Source organism: Pinus tabuliformis, chromosome 3_1, assembly GCF_031772625.1.
Source record: "Pinus tabuliformis cultivar Carrire ecotype Pingquan chromosome 3_1, CPIR1, whole genome shotgun sequence".
Taxonomy (NCBI): Eukaryota; Viridiplantae; Streptophyta; class Pinopsida; order Pinales; family Pinaceae; genus Pinus; species Pinus tabuliformis.
The window spans coordinates 502,057,192-502,074,771 of record NC_142301.1 but is presented as its reverse complement, the minus strand read 5'-3'; the positions used below and the strand labels follow the sequence as shown (position 1 = coordinate 502,074,771).

General features: G+C 32.5%; 1 pseudogene; it reads right to left on the bottom strand.

Moving 5' to 3' along the window:
• Nucleotides 1–491: 491 nt before the first annotated feature.
• On the bottom strand, nucleotides 492–645 carry LOC149188005 (5.8S ribosomal RNA; annotated as a pseudogene).
• Between the last annotated feature and the right edge of the window lie 16,935 nt (nucleotides 646–17,580).

Sequence of the window (17,580 nt, the reverse complement as noted above, 5' to 3'; positions counted from 1 at the left end):
TTTTCAAATCCACCTTTTGTCTTTGCATTGAGGTTGCCACAAGTGATAAGGCTTTCACTATTCCCATTGGTTGGCGGGTGGTTGCAACTTTCCAGGTGACCTTGGTGCAAGGGTTGCAATGTTTGATGTTGTTTCAAAGAGAGGTAGTGGGCTCAATCATTCTTGTTCCCTTCATGGGGGGAATTTCTAAGAGAGGTTGTGGGGCTGGTCGTTCTCGTTTTATTTCCTTCTTTTCCCTTTGCGTCGAGGTTGCTGCAGGTAACAAGAAATAAATATTCCAAATTTGCTGCAGGCTGGGTGGACTTCCACTGTTGTTTAAATTCAACAAAGTTTGTTCGCCAACTTACCAACCAAGGGGACAAGATCATCGCTTTTCGATGCATGCCACGAAACATCGCCTGTCGTATTTCAACCAACTGCACCACATTGGGCACGGACAACAATATTTTATTCTCCATAAAAAATTGTAGGGAGTGATTTTGAATGGGATGTGACATCCAGACAGACGTTCCCTCGACCGAGGCCTTGAGTGTAAATTGCATACAAAAACTCGATGATTCACATGATTATGCAATTCACACTAAGTATCACATTTCACTACGTTATTCATCGTAACAAGAGGTGAGATATCCATTATTGAGAGTCGCTTCCACGTGTTACCAATAAATCCCCACTCACTGAATAGGGCACCCCCACGACGAATGGATAAAAAACCAATCGATGTAGAATGCATCACAACATGGAACAACCCCCCTCCCCCTCAAGACATTTGCACTCCATAAGCACTCTTTAGAGGGAGGATCAAACATACAACAAGCTTCCCAAACCCCATGCCTTCAAGAAAAGGGGGTAAATGAAAGGAATGGTGATCGAGAAGGACTAGGGTGGGCAGTCCAGGAGCTCCCGCTGCTTTTCGTCCTTCTTGAAGACCCAACCACAATAGCTCCCACTTTTCTCCATAAAGATGGGGGCCGACAAGAGGAAGGGAAGAAAAATTTAAAAGAAAAAATAAGTCGGGGGTCGACAAGAGGAAATGAAATAAAATATATAAAATAGAAAAGAAATAGAAGGTGGCTCCTACCCCCTCACAAGAGAAGGCTCAAGTAAATAAACAACAAGTTTCCCAAAACACCTGCCTTAGCAGAAAGGAGGGAACTGCAAGGAATAATGATCGAGAAGGACTGGGTGGCCAACTCGATGCTTTTCATCCTTCCCAAACACCAATCCACAACAATTCCCACTTTTATCCATAAAGCTAAGGGGGTGAAAGGAGGAAGGCAAGAAAAAATCGTGAAAAGAAAGAGAAACCCAAAGGTGGCTGCCCACTCACAAGAGGGGGGATCTAATAGAAAACAAGCTTCTTGAACTCCATGCCTTCGCAAAAAGGGGGGATGTGCAAGGAAAAATGATTGAGAAGGATTATGGTGGCCACCTAGGGAGCTCACACGGCTTTTCAGCCTTCCTGGACACCAATCCACAACAATCCATCCTTTTCTCTGTAAATTTAGGGGCCGAAAAAAATATGAAAGAAAGAGAAACCAAAGGTGTCTAACCACTCATAGGAGGTGGCTCAAAAATATTACAAGCTTCCCCAAACCTGTGCCTTAACAAAGAGATAGAATTGCATGGAAAGATGATCGAGAAGACTATGGTGGCCGCCTCGATATCTAACACTGCTTTTCATCCTTATCGAACACTAATCCGCAAAAATTTCACCTTTTCTTCATAGATCTAGGGGCCAAAAGGAGGAAAGGAATGAAGAAACATGAAAGAAAGAGAAACCGAAGGTGTCTACCCACTCACAAGAGGAGGATCAAAAAAAGAACAAACTTTCTCAAACCCCGTGACTTCACAAAAAGGGGCGAATTTCAAGGAACAACGATTGAGAAGGAATAGGGTGGCCACCCCGAGAGATCACCTTACTTTTCATCCTTCTCGAACACAAATCCACAACAATTCCCCCTTTTGTCCGTAATTCTAGGGGCTGAAAGGAAGAACGAAAGAAAACAACACGAAAGAAAGAGAAACCAAACATGGCTACCCGTGCACAAGAGGAGGCTAAAATAAAGAATCAATTTCCTAAACCCCATTCTTTCCCAAAAATGGGGGAACTACAAGGACAACAATCGAGAAGGACTAGGGTGGCCACCTCAGGAGCTCGCACTGATTTTCATCCTTCCTGAACACCAATCCACAATAATTTACTCTTTTCTCCATAAATATAGGGTTCAAAAGGAAGAAGAGAAGAAAACAACATGAAAGAAACAAAACCCATAGGTGGCTACCCACTCACAAGAGGAGGCACAAACAGAGAACAAGCTTCCCAAACTCTGTGCATTCGCAAAAATGGGGGAATTGCAAGGAATGATGATAAAAAAGGACTAGGGTGGCCACCCTAGGATCTAGAACTACTTTTCATCCTTCCCAAACGCCAATCCACAACAATTACCCCTTTTCTTCATAAAGCTAGGAGCCAAAAAAGAAGAACAAGGGAAGATAAAAACATGAAAGAAAGAGAAACCAAAGATGGCTACCCACTAACAATAGGGGGTTCAAATATACAACAAAAAGTCAAAAAGTGACCCCTCCTACCATATTTAGGCACTTCAAAGAAATCACCACCCACATAACACTCATGACAAAAATCCAATTTGGGACGAAGGGCGCACAATTTCGAGAAATGGTGGCAAAACAAAATGACACTAAAATGACATAACTGCCCTCTGATGGTTCAAAATGTTCCAATTTGGGACAAAGGGGGGAAAATTTCAAGCAATACTCACAAAACAAAATGACAATGAAACGACATAAATTCCATACAATGGTTCAAAACAACAGATGCTCATAGACGACATCACTCAAAGTACAACCCCTAATAACCTGTCTGACCGCGAATGTCACAACCAATAGCTAGATGCTTCAGTGGATAAGTCGCAGGCTGACATTTATGCATAGGCACCCCATGCCAATATAATTCATAGGATGAAATTGAACGTGAATAAAACATTTTTTATTTTATTTCCTTTCTAATAATTTAAGAAGTTTAAACATAATAATTTGTAACACCCCAGTTATTGTAAATACTTGTTTAATTACTTTCATTTAGTTTTACTGCACAAGACCTAATAACTTATAGGCTGAGTGGAAAAAGCATAACACAAAATTTTAATGATTAAAGTTTTATTTATAATTTACCTTGAAAGCTAAGATGAGTCTTGGAATTCACTAGAAAAGACCCTTGATGAAATTTTATTTTACCAGACAGATAGACGACAATTACCTTCTCTCTCCCTAGAGATAAAATAACACCTTAGAGGGAAAATAGAAAAGGAAGGCAAAAGGAGAAGGTTGGAGGCATCTTGGAGAAAGAGAGAAGGAATTCAAAACCTGAACATGACGCTGCCTATGGGGTATTCTTGAGTTGGGCTGAGAGCTAGTGGAATCCTCAAGACAAACATAAGTCTTTAAGTTCTTGGGTGGACTGTGTGGTATTGATGCCTATGATCTGAGCTTGTTGGGTTACTATTAAATTGGCTCTTATGGTACTGAGAAGCTCAGGGGGAGAATTGGACGTAATTTCTGTTCTCGTTGGTTAGGTGGTGAGGTCTTTCCTGTCAATTCTCAGTCAGCTTACCACGACATATAAGTATTATGCAGTGATGTTTTATTTTCTAGAATTAAAGAATGTTACTGTAATAAAGGTAATCTATGAATGTTTTTTCTGTTTTTTTATATATATATTTTTGTTTTGCTTTTGTTTTTTCGTTTTTTCGTTTTTGTTTCTTGTTTTGTTTTGTTTGTTTGTTTGTTTTTTTTTAAGATTTAATGGAATATGTTGTATACTGTGAGACTGTGTTAAAGATTATGGTGTAATATCTGTATCCATCGGTGAAACATAATAATATATCCTTTGGGGAAGGAGCTTTGTATGTTAAGAGGAAAGTTAAGTTAGAAGTCCTTTTGAATTGATGCGCAAAAGTTAAATAGAAAAGAAAGAGAAAAAGAAACTACTGCTTACATGTTATAAACAAAATATAATAATAAGAATAATATGATAGTGGATATTGACAACAATATATTATTACTAAAAAAACTTGGTCCTCACATTCAAATGTGTATATCGTTAAGGGGGAAGTGCGGGTTTTGAGTTGGAAATGAGCCTATATTTTATTATCTGGACAAACAGGGATTCTTCAAACCCCTACTGGTAGAAGAAAGAAGAGAGGACATTGGTGAAAGACTTGTTACAGGACCAGATTAGCATCCTTTGCCAAGCCAGACTGAACCAACAATTTGGGCGCAGTTCTGGCCCCAACATAATCACTGAGGAAAAGCTAAGGCATGTATAAATTATAAACTAAGGCCCAACACAAGTAGTTGTTAAAGAAAAGAAATTACACCAACACAGATAAACAATTTTCCAGTGATTGCTTTCCAAATTATTACCAAAACCAAAGCCTCTTATTGGGTGACTTAATATGAATAAACCATGATGCAAGGACCAAGACTATATTTATATGATTTGTAATCAAATATACCTCGAAACATAATTCCAGGCTAGTCCTGTCAGTAAAAGTTTTAATAATAAGAAGGCTCATATCAAAGCAACTAAATTCCATTCTCGGTTTGGCTAATGCAAATTGCGATAAACATAAACCCTCGTTCATAAAACACCTTTACATAATATATTGAAGGTAAATACTCATTTAATACCAGTAATATGGTGAACCTGGAAGAGAAGACCCGTGCGTAAGGACATTATGCTAGATCTTTCCATCCCATAGACATAAGCCAAGCATATAAACAAGAAGGGGAGTGAAACCCTGTGCGAGTGCTTTCATTTCTACAGGGAAGGAAATTAAACCCTTGAGAAAATTAAGTATTGTAAGAAAAGTGGCGGAAAACATATACGAGAAATCCTATAGTAGTTACCCAGAGGAGCCCGGCACCAAGATTCTATGGTGTAAGAAAACCAAGAAATTGCTTCTTAATAGATGGGTCACTACTAACCTTGTCTGGTAATAGGTTTGCATTTGAAATAAAGCCATCATAATAAAATTATTCTTCCTTACTTGGAAACAATTTTTTTTTTTTCTTTTGGGCCGAAAGGCACGAGGAGGCATGCTCACCATCACGATGACTGAACTTGCGTTTTCAGTGAAAAAAATTTAGTAACCATGAGGGATTTTTTGGAACTAAGCATAAAAAATAAAAGGCCGAGAATAAACTTTGGCTCACGTGAAGGAAAGGACGAGAGAGAGATTGCATACCGACGAGGGTTTGGTGCAGATCCCTCCCAACAAACAATGATGTGCAAATGACCAACGGAACAAAGAGAAAAACCAGGTAGTTACCCTTAACAAATTAAGAAACAACATAGCGGTTGGATGTAAACCCTAACAAATCAACGGTGGGATCTCTTCTAGTTGTGTAATCGCCAGAATTTGAGAAAGTTTGATGAACCTGTGTGTGAGCATATATAGGTACCTCAGGCCGATCTATTGTCAGTGTGGTGCATAATTTGACACAACAAAACCATGAATTTAATCAATGGTCTCTCCTTTCGCCAAGTCATCGCACATGCGGTGAGATATGAATCAACTCTTATATAAATATGTATATAAACTTTACATATGTGAACCATGAACTATCCAAGTGGATTTTAGAACATAAAAACATTAGTTATTTACTCCATGTAATTATATAATAACGAAAGTGATGGTAATGAGTGTTACTCTATTTATTATCACAATGTAATGGTATAATAACCTTGTAATCATATTTTTCGATGGTGCTGGCAATTCTTGTATAAAGCGAGTAAAATTATTTAGCGTATGGTAGTGGCTGTTACATAATTAGATAGATAAACCTACATCGAATTCAAGGGAATGCTAAAGAAATTTTAGATTTCATATTTCTCCGATTGTAATCATGTTTCAAAAAGTTTTCCGGATGCATCACATAATGTTAGTTAGATAATCGACTTTTCGAACCCCCAACTGTGGTTCATCCCGAAGATGAACCACAGTTGGGGGTTCGAAACGTCGATTATATAACTAACAATATGCGATGTATCCGGAAAATTGTTTGAAACAAGATAAAGAAATTATCTCTACCACTATTGAAAACACTGAATGGTGGTGATAGTAACCTCCCTCATCATCGTCGTTGTCAGATGCACTACTCCACCATAACCTTTTTTTACTATTCATAAATAGAGGAATGCACACATGCTTAGGAACACGTGGGCATTATTAATGCATGCATATTCCATGAACATGCATGTATTATTTTAAAATTTGACACGGGGAACTTGGCAAGTCTACATGGTAGTTTGGAGGGCATGGGGCTAATTCAAAACTATTTGGCAAGTCTACACGGTATTTTGGAGGGCATGATACTAATTCAAAAAGAACGTGCATGATTTTAAGAATGCATATGCATTATTCCATGACTTCATCCTTGAGCTCCCGCCGCCTTGCTCTCTAATTGCGCCATTTTTTACATCTACTTCGTGCAAAGGCCCATATGTCAGTTAAACCATTACTTCTACTACTAGTGGTTTTCAAGAAACAAAGGCCACATAATCTACTATTTCTACTGTGAATCCACAAAAAATAGATCCTACACCTTCTTATCATCTAAGTCAAGATACTTCACCATTTGCGTGATACCAACATTCAATGTATCATTATTCTTATTGACATGGTTTTTCTTATAAATCACCAATTAATGAGCATAGACAAAGACATTTTGTATTGTTACTCATTACCATGGTTAATTGTGAATGGGTTGATGATTGTTCATGGTGACATTTGCTCCCTTTATTGGTTTCATCTCATTAGGGGAATTTAGACTAAAAAATGAGCCTCTAGACAAAAAAGTATTAACAAAATCAACTTTAAAAGAAACACATTTTTCATGTGTTTTCAACTTTTCCAATATGAAAATATGTAGAGTGAGTATTTAATTCTGCATCCAAGAAATATCTACTTGGCACTTGATTAAATATGTAAAGAAATAAATAGAAAATATGTTTAAAAGAATTCATAACTTTTATTTTATTATTAAAAAAAAATCAGTTTCAATTTAAAATTCCATTATGATACAATAATCATTACTCATTTTCAATGATCAATCTAATTATAATAATAATGTCTCCTGAAACTTTTATGACAACATCATGTTCATGTTGTTTTACATAAAAAAAATGTTTTTATAATAGAGAAAACGTCCATGTTCATGTTGTTATAATAATATTTGACAACTTCTTTTAATCCATCCTTAAAATATTTTTTTATTGTCCTTCGCAATTCACCCTTTGTAACATTTTCATCTAATCACTTTCAACCGTGACATATATTATAATCATTATCCATTTTTAAAAATTATTTATGGTTAAAAACATCATTTAACTCAACTCTTTTCTAATCCATACATAGAGCAAGTTGTTGGTTGCAGTAAATGACTTTTTCCGCAATAACTTCCGTAGGAAAGACCTTCCAGGAGAGATACCTGAAGCATGTGAGGTGCTTCAACCCTCAATCCTCTTTGCGGTAGCTAGTGGTCCCATATGGTAGAATATTTTCTAACTTTCTTTCTGACATAAAATAACAAACAATACGTGTCATTATAATCTCCGTTGGACTGGATCGAGAGTGGTGGATAGTGGTCCCATATGGTAGAATATTTTCTAACATAAAATAACAAACAATACGTGTCATTATAATCTCCGTTGGACTGGATCGAGAGTGGTGGATAGTGGTCCCATATGGTAGAATATTTTCTAACTTTCTTTCTGACATAAAATAACAAATAATAACGTGTCATTATAATCTCCGTTGGACAAAAATCGGGAGTAGTTGGTTCAAAAATTTGAATCCGACGATTAGACAAACTTTTACGCGCTTTTTCTGCATTTGGACGTTGTTAAAAAGCTAGGCTGTGGCTTTACATTATGTTATGTTTCTTTGCCTGCGCAGGCCGTATCATTCTCTTCTCTTCTTTAATGTAGCTTGTCGGATTCTTTGCGTGATTTATGTGTTTGAGTTTGGTTTGCGTGGTGATTTATGTGTTTGAGTTTGGTTTGCTTGCTTGTGTGTGGAAGTTAATGTATGCTGTGCTTGTGAGTTCTTGCGTTGTTGTCTCTGTTATGTATATGTTCTTATTTGTTAGTAATCGTTGCTGATGAAGAAGGGAAATGGTGGCGTCAATAATTAGTTTGCAGCTCGCAAGAAGATTGGTTGTGGATATCCCTTTCTTTTAGTTTCAGGTATGTAAATTTTAATTGCAAATGAATTTTTAGTGTTGTCGGTTTAGCTACTTCTTTCTTGAAGTGTATTTCCTATGATTTGCTTTTGCTTTCCGATGGAACAATTTATTTCTGGATGAATATTTCTTAAGTTTTTTTTGATGAGTGGCTAGGTTTACAAATTTATGAAATTATCTGCCTCTTCAAACAAATAGAATAGATTTATGAAATTATCCGCCTCGAATAGAATTGAAAGTTCAGGAACCTTTACAAACCAGCTTGGAGAAATAATGCGAGGAATGTTGATTGATAGCATTGTCTTCAACAGGTAACTGGTACAGAAAACGTGCATGCAACTAATTTTTCGTTTTAGGCTATTCTACTGATGCCTTTTTCACTTTCATATTGAAATTAATTAAGCTAATTTTATCCTTTCACAGGGCCATTTTCGTTGAAAGTGGATCTGAAGAGCATTTTGCACATTTATGAATTCATGTCTCTTTTAATAGAGCTTGGAGCTGGGAATATATTGAGTGCATGCTGTCTGTTCTAATTTTATATATTGATTAAGTTATGGTTGCAAAATTAAAAGTAAAGACAAATTGGAAGTGTTTATTGAAATAATTTTTTACTTAAAAATCAGTTTTCATTTCGAGGTTTCTTTTGATACATCCAAAGACTTCATTTAATTTTATTTTGTACACAGAAGTGTATGGCCATTTTTCTTCCGGCAAAAGAAGCTAAATGGAAAAGATGTGGCTCAGGGTCGCTGTAACTTGTCATTATTCTAATCAAGATCCTTTTCTTGAGTAGATCTTGTTTATTTGATAATGCAGCAGAATTTCACTTTATAGATTTTATCAAATTCGGAAAGATTTCATTTCTTTCCTGGAATGGAATGCTAGGGTTATCGTGTATCAAACTCATATTTATTTTAACGACGAGGATGATATTTGCTGGAACTGTATCTTTATCTGGAATTCAAATTATGATGAACTGCAAGTACTTTAAATATTCAGCGACTTCTTTCATTCTTTCACGCTGGGATAGAGATCTAAATCGTGTAGATTTTATGAAATTCGAAGAGATTCCATTTCTTTCCTGGAATGGAATGCTAGGGTTATCGACTATCAAATTCAAATTTATTTTGATGATAGAGCCGAAATTGTATCTTTATCCGGAATTGAAATTATAATGGACTGTAAGTGCTTTAATTATTTAGCGAATTTTTTCATTCTTCGCAGTGTATGCAGGGATAGAAATCTAAACGCTCATTCTTTGCAGTGTATGCAGGGATAGAAATCTAAACCTTTATGAAATTCGAAGAGATTCCATTTCTTTCTTGGAATGGAATGCTAGGGTTATCGACTATCAAATTCAAATTTCTTTTGATGATAGAGCCGAAACTGTATCTTTATCCGGAATTGAAATTATAATGGACTGTAAGTGCTTTAATTATTTAGCGAATTTTTTCATTCTTTGCAGTGTATGCAGGGATAGAAATCTAAACGCTCATTCTTTGCAGTGTATGCAGGGATAGAAATCTAAACCGTGTAGATTTTATGAAATTCGAAGAGATTCCATTTCTTTCCTGGAATGGAATGCTAGGGTTATCGACTATCAAATTCAAATTTATTTTGATGATAGAGCCGAAATTTTATCTTTATCCGGAATTGAAATTATAATGGACTGTAAGTGCTCTAATTATTTAGCGAATTTTTTCATTCTTTGCAGCTCACTTTTTGCAGTGTATGCAGGGATAGAAATCTAAATCGTGTAGATTTTATGAAATTCGAAGATATTCCATTTCTTTCCTGGAATGGAATGCTGGGGTTATCGACTATCAAATTCAAACTTATTTTGATGATAGAGCCGAAATTGTATCTTTATCCGGAATTGAAATTATAATGGACTGTAAGTGCTTTAATTATTTAGCGACTTTTTTCATTCTTTGCGGTGTATGCAGGGATAGAAATATAAACGCTCAAAGTCAATGGAACTACATATATACTGTAGGGAATTACAAAATGTACAGTGGATTGGATTAACAATATACACTTTAACACAGGTATAAACAATGTAGTTTTCCTACGTGGCACGGAGATCAATATAGCCCCGGTAGTCTAGAATAGAAATAAACGTTTAAACTTCGTGTACAATTACAGTCGAATGATGTATCTTGATATGTATTTTGGTTTCATACTCCGTGGGAAACGTGAGACGTGCCATATTTTCGAGAATAACTGGGAGGACAGATATCAATATTTGGTTTGTACCCTGAAAACAGACTTTTCTTTAACATTTTTCAGAACCTGTAAATAGATAGATATGTCAATCACAATAGTTACGAAGTATTATTCTTAACTTTTAGAACTTTTATAGGAATAAGGCAACCAATATTAAGTTGTATATTAGTAAGTATATTATCTAGCCGTAGACATTAATAAGTCATATGGTGATTAAATTTAAATATATTATTTAAAGTTTCCAAAGAAAGTTTTAAATTTAAATATATTATTTATATTTGAAAATTAAAAATATGATAGAAATACAAAATTTAAAAATAATTTTAATAAAATACATATGAATTTTTGTTTATCTTCTGTAGAGTAGATAGTGACAATGTGTTTTGTTAAGAAAAGCCACAAATTTGAAACTAACTCATTTTATGGTGTAAAAGTCACTAGTTTGAAATTATGGCTAATATGGCTTAGACCAGAAAAATTTACTAGTGATTTTGATAGCTTAAATATCCAATCATCTTACCGCTCACATTATTTAACAAAACAAAATAATAAGTAAATATAAATTTTACAATTATTATAAAATAATAAATCATTCTAACTCATTAAAATGGAAAAGATGGTTATCTAAAGTACAAATGTTAATACTATCACTAAATTGGATATTATTAATGGTGTTAATGTAATTTTATCTACAAAATATATGTGGTTATTTAAAATTTAAATACATAACGTCTCGATGAAACCAGGGTTGCACCTCGAATAGAAGAGAAGCATCCGATCAGGCAAAGAAGATCCGAGGTCAGATTCGCTGGCAAAGAAGGACCTATTTAGGATTCAAATAAATTATATCTAATTCGCTGTATTTTTTAAGGATTTTGACAGGGTGGAGTTTTAAATATAATTATGAAATTAAATATAGTTTAATTTTATGTTTAAATTTATTTATATAATTTAAAATTGTGATATTGTAATAATAATAAGAACGGTATATTTTCTAATATTTGCTTTTTTATAATTTACTATTTGAAAAATCAAATCATTAAAAAAATATAATATTATTAATTTATAAAAGTAAAAATAATTGATTATATATATATATATATATATATATAATTTAAAATTTTATAATTTATTGATAAATATATTTTAAATATATTTATCATATGTAATAAAAATTGATTATTTAAACAATAATTAAGAGCTAATGACAAATTTAAACAATAATTAAGATTTAATGATAATTCTAGAGAAATTGTTTATAAGATATGTTGTTAACTATATTATAAATAAAAATTGTGTGGGCCTTTTATATAAGATAATTGAATACAAAAATTCTCTCCCTCAAAGATACTATTATTATTATTTATATATATCGCAAGAAGATAGATTTATTGAAATCTATTTCATTTCATTTAGTTTCAAGGACACCAATCTTGTTAACTAATTATTTTAAACAATACCTTTGTAGTTATTGTTCAAATGTTGTGATAATCAATCTTATGATTACAATGAACCAATTCAACTATATAAATTAAATAGTTGGTAAATGCTTAAAATCGTCTAAACACTTATTCCATAGTACATTTCACATTGTTAAAAAAGTAGGAAGAAAACAAAATAAACATACAAGTTAACTACTTTATAAGTTTAGTTTAAATTATTATTATTAATTATAAAATGAATTAATATATAAATTAAACACACACACATATATATATAACCATGGAGATTTAGTTTCCACTTTATTATGGATATGCTTGATCTATATGACACACAAACCATAGGGTCTACACTTAATTCTTAACACACCACATAAATTAAACTAAAATTCACACAATATCAAATGCACATAAAAACTCACAAACAATTCATTCCTAAATAAAACAGGAGAACTATTGTTCTCACATTCTTCTCTCTAACTCACTTACACACACTTACATGCCTCATGGGCTCACCTAGATTTATACAAGTGGATATGAACCCAAAGAAGGTTCTAGATCCTAAACTAACTCCCACAATATCTTTCATGATCCATAAATCTCTCACTTAATCCCTTATCCCTAGATAATATCCAACTAACCCACAATTCTCTCAATGCTTCCAAAATACTCTCCAAGCTTATTCTATTTACAAATATTCTCATTCTCACACAATTCTCTTAAAACCATAGGAAAATACATTAAATAATTAAATCTTAACTTGGGAAACTAACTCCTTTAGTAAACATTCAACCCTAGGTTAGATGCACCCGCACCACTATAAAATAACCTTTCTTACAATACCACTGGCCAATACCATGATTTATCAATACCACATGCCCAAAAAACCATAAATCAATTCATATGACATTTTGTTTTAATTAATCAATTTAATTAAAAGAGCAAAATGGCATAACTAATTTGAAGATAAATTTTAACTTTTGATTTGTGTATACAACTAAAAATATCCTAGAAAATTTTGTGAAGGTTAAAACTCTCCCATCCACTTAATAATTATTGATAATTAAATTAAAATTCTGAAAGCCATATTTCAAAATAAATATGTTTATTGGGTAAATATATTTATTAAGAAAATTAATTACTGTTAAAATTTATTTTACAATATAATTAGATAAATTTAGAATTATCAAGAAATAAAAAAGTAAATATGAATTAGCTTATTTTAAAAAATTTAATAAAATAATTATTATTTTATATATCTAAATCCAAATCTCCACTAGTAATGCGTTCATTTTTATATTATTTTAAAAATATATTTTATTTTTCCATTCTATTTATTTCTCTAATTTTTTTATTTGTAGTTCTTAGTTTCTAAACAAATTTCATAAATACATACTCACTTTTGTTTTTTTTCAAATAAATTATTTAACATGTCAACTTTAGTCGTGTAAGGAATATGATAAGGGCAAAGTAACTTTAGTTTGAATTTTCGAGATTATTTTACGCGGCGTCTCTGGGAAGGAATATGATATGATAGGGCCTCTTTGTTTAAATTACATGAAAAGTAAATTAATTAAATTTTTTGAATAAATATTTTATATTTAAAATTTATTAAATAATTTTATATCAAATTAATCATTCAAATATTATTCGCAATAGTTTTGATTAAAGCTTCGGATGCAGAATTCTAAAAAAATAACCATTATATTTAAAATTTATTAAATAATTTTATATCAAATCAATCATTTAAACATTATTCGCAACAGTTTTGATTAAAGCTTTCGATCCAGAATTCTCAAAGAATATTCCTTAGTTGTTTTGTTTTATTTTTCTAATTGTTTTTCTCCTGTAAATTGTTTCTAGCCAAGAACCGCAGGTTCAGTTTCGCCATCAAATAATTTAAATAAAAGTAATTAGGTAAAATAAAATATTTAAAATAATTAATTTAATAAAATTTTAAATTAAGATATATATAAAACTATTATAAATAAATATAGTAATAATGAAAATTAACAATAAATAAAATATAATTTTATCAAATTTTAAAGTAACAATTATATTGCTAATGAAAATTAGCAACAAATTAATAATCCGTATATTTTATTTTTTATAAAACATAATAGCGTGATTTATAAATTTTGAATCAAATGTGTAACCGGGGCTATTCTTTGAGTTATTTATGAGAAATTTATACTAACTAGCGCGATGCACATGAATTTCTTCATTTGCAAGTGCATGTCGCAAATAATTTTTAGCATTTGGTTGTTAGGAGTATATTTAATTTTCTTATTTTCTTATTATTTTGTAATTGTAATGATTAGTAATTTGTAAATTATTTTTGTTTTTAGAAAATAATTTTAATTTGATTTTTTTTTTAGAAAAAGTTTTATTTAAAAAAAAAAATTTGAAATAATTTTTCATTTTTGAGTATTTGCTACAAATTTTATATTGACTATTTCTTAAGCAAGTGAAGGATGTACTACTTTTGATAGGATGTAGAGGATTTTTTTCTCTATTTAGTTTTTCCATTTTTCTTAAGCAAGTGAAGGATGTACTACTTTTGATAGGATGTAGAGGATTTTTTTCTCTATTTAGTTTTTCCATTTTATCTATTTCCTTATTATTTTATAAGGGAAATGTATGTCCCTTCTACAAGTGAGGATAAGTAGGAGGATTTGATCTTTGAATCTTCTAATACATAATATTTCATTTTCATGGTGGTTTTGTCCATTTCATTAAAGTAATCCAAATAAATAAATAAATAAATAAATAGCATTGATCGTGGAAAAGTAATCCCTATAAAACTTTGATTTTGTCCATTTCATTAAAGTAATCCAAATAAATAAATAAATATATATATATATATATATATATATATATATTTATTTTATATATATATATATATATATATATATATATATATATATATATATTCTTCTAAATTTATATTATTTAAAAAGTATATGTAAATTTTTGAAATAGTTAATTTTTTAAATATCTTGCGATGATTTTTTAATAAAATAATCAATTTTCTAAAATTTTGAAATCATTAATTTTTTTGAGTGTATATAAGTTAAATAAATATTTTTTTATTCTTATTAAATTTTTTTATATAATAATCATCTAGATTAAAATTAGGTACCTCATGTTTACAAATCAAACCAAAATAGTTTGTGAATCTTAATATAACCTATTGATTTAGCGAGTTTAATTTTATTTATCTGTACTTTTAATTTTACACATATATATTATCAGTAATCACTGGGCACTCTAATGCGTGATGGAATATTCACGTGGAAATGGACCATGAGGATGTTGATAATTTGATAAGAAGGTCATCATGATGAGGTAAGTCTAATATTAACAATCATTATTGGTTACATGGTTACACATTGTTTTGCTACCTAGAAGGATATTGCAGGAATATATGAAGAATGTTGAGGCAAGCTCAACATATTTCGCAATTATGAAGTCAAAACATGTTCATGTTGAGGTGAAAAGGTAGTAGTGCGATAAGCCTTATCCTAAAGGTCAATTTTGTACAACAACAAGGAGATCGCTTTCATGAAGAAGCTATGAACAACTTGATGTTTGGAAAGGCTACATATAGAGCATTTATTGATGGTGACAAGATGGAAGTGATGTGCAATATTGATGACCCGAACCCTGTTACAAGATTGAAGGAAGACGACGGGTCCATGATACCCAAGAAGGAAGCTAGATCGATACAATGAGATGCAAAGGAAAGAGGGATCCATGCAGCTATGAAAAATTGGTAGCTGATTCTCTTATGTAAACAAGCTAGAGAGCTTGCAGTTACGACTTCTCAAGTAGAAAATGAAGTCAGGAATTTCCTCTAGATTTGAGAGGAAGTGAAAGAGTCTTCTTGAATAGGAGCAAGGATCTATTCCCCAGTCGAAAGGCAATAAGGCTATCCTCTTTGGCAAAGAGGGATTGATGTTGGACATCACATATGCATTCTGTAGTGTCCTATCTAGGGTGCTAGATTAGGCTATATTTATTATCGACCAGGATAAGTAAACTTTGAGGCATGCATCTACAATCTATAGACATAAAGGATTCCTAACTAAGTGTTCGTGATGGTAGGTTACAAAACTTCTTTACGCAAGGTTGAGGTATGCTTCCTATCACTTGGATACTCAGGTCACTCAATTCATCTACCTATTCTAAAAAAACTCTGTGTATTACTTAAACCAAGATTTCAATCCCCTTACGAGGATGCTGTTCATAAAACCCCTTTTCAGTGAACACTCAGTATTCAATGTTTATCATTCATGAAAGATTGAGACATACTGAAATCATAAGCACACTTAAAATTCAAATACATGGGAAACAGGGTTCATGAAGATGCTCTAAAAAGACAAGGAAAGATCAGATCCCTTACAGGATACAGTTCAACGATATCAGCGATGAATCCTTCAAGCCACCATCATAAACAACACTCATATGAATGGCTAATTAAATCAACGAAAGCATAAACCAAACTCTAATCACTGTGCATACAGAAGTTGCTAATAAAATAAAATGACAGTATACCTGTTCCACGCAGGGCCCGCCTGCATTTCAAAAGTATACTGGACTGCACTCAAGCAACTATAGAATCAACGCAATAACAAAATCGTGACTGCAACTGAGTTCTGGTATCAAGTTCAAAAGCTCCGTTTTTCAAAACGATACACAGATAACAACTAACCAACAACACATAACTGTGTTTACATATGTTCTTTAAAAAACTAACATCATTTACATTTTGGAACGAATGTACATTCGTTATGTGGCTGTTGCCGCTTTTGTTATGGAATAGTTTTTTTTAAGTTGTTTTCATTTTGAACCGATTTCAAAAAGGAAAAAAAATAAATCTGTTTAGAACCCTATGCTGTTGCTGCTTTTGTCGCCAACATGCTGTGCTTTGACCATCATTGACTGCGCATTCAGGAGTGTTGGTTCTGCTGTAGGATAGGTGTTCGTCCATGCTTGTACATTCTATTTTTCGTCCCTACCCTTTGCTTTAGCTTACCTGTCATGCCATATGTCAAACAATAAACCATTTACAGGATGTTGTAACTTCCTGTAGTCTTTTATAAAAAATCCCTAATTCTTTAACATAAAACTCATAAATCAATTCTAATGCATTTAACAACTATAATACTGTTAACTAATCAATTTCAAGGGGATCTAAGAGATTTATGAAGGAAAAAGGTAGGCAAACGATGTGTTTCAGGAGGAAAAAGGAGGTCATGGAATGGTACCAACATCTCTCCTCGACTTAATGAATTAGCATGTCCTCATGCTAACCCTGATGTGCTTCCTCTGAACTCTGTCCCTGCCTGTACCTCTGCTGCCTTCAACAATGTATCAACATTATTCTTCACTTGGGCATCTTTCTGACCATGGAGCTCATGCTTTAAACTTTTGTACTTTTCCTTGAGGGCCTTCTTTTGGTTGTACCATTTAGTGGCCCACTTACAAATATCTGTTTGTTCAGCTTCAAGTTCATTGATTCGTTCCCTTAACTTCTCATTTTTCTGTTGAGTTTCTTTACTTTGTACTCTTAGCAATTCATTTTCTTTCTTGATGACTTTTTCCAGCATATTGGCCTCCATTAGTTCTTCCTTTAACTTCT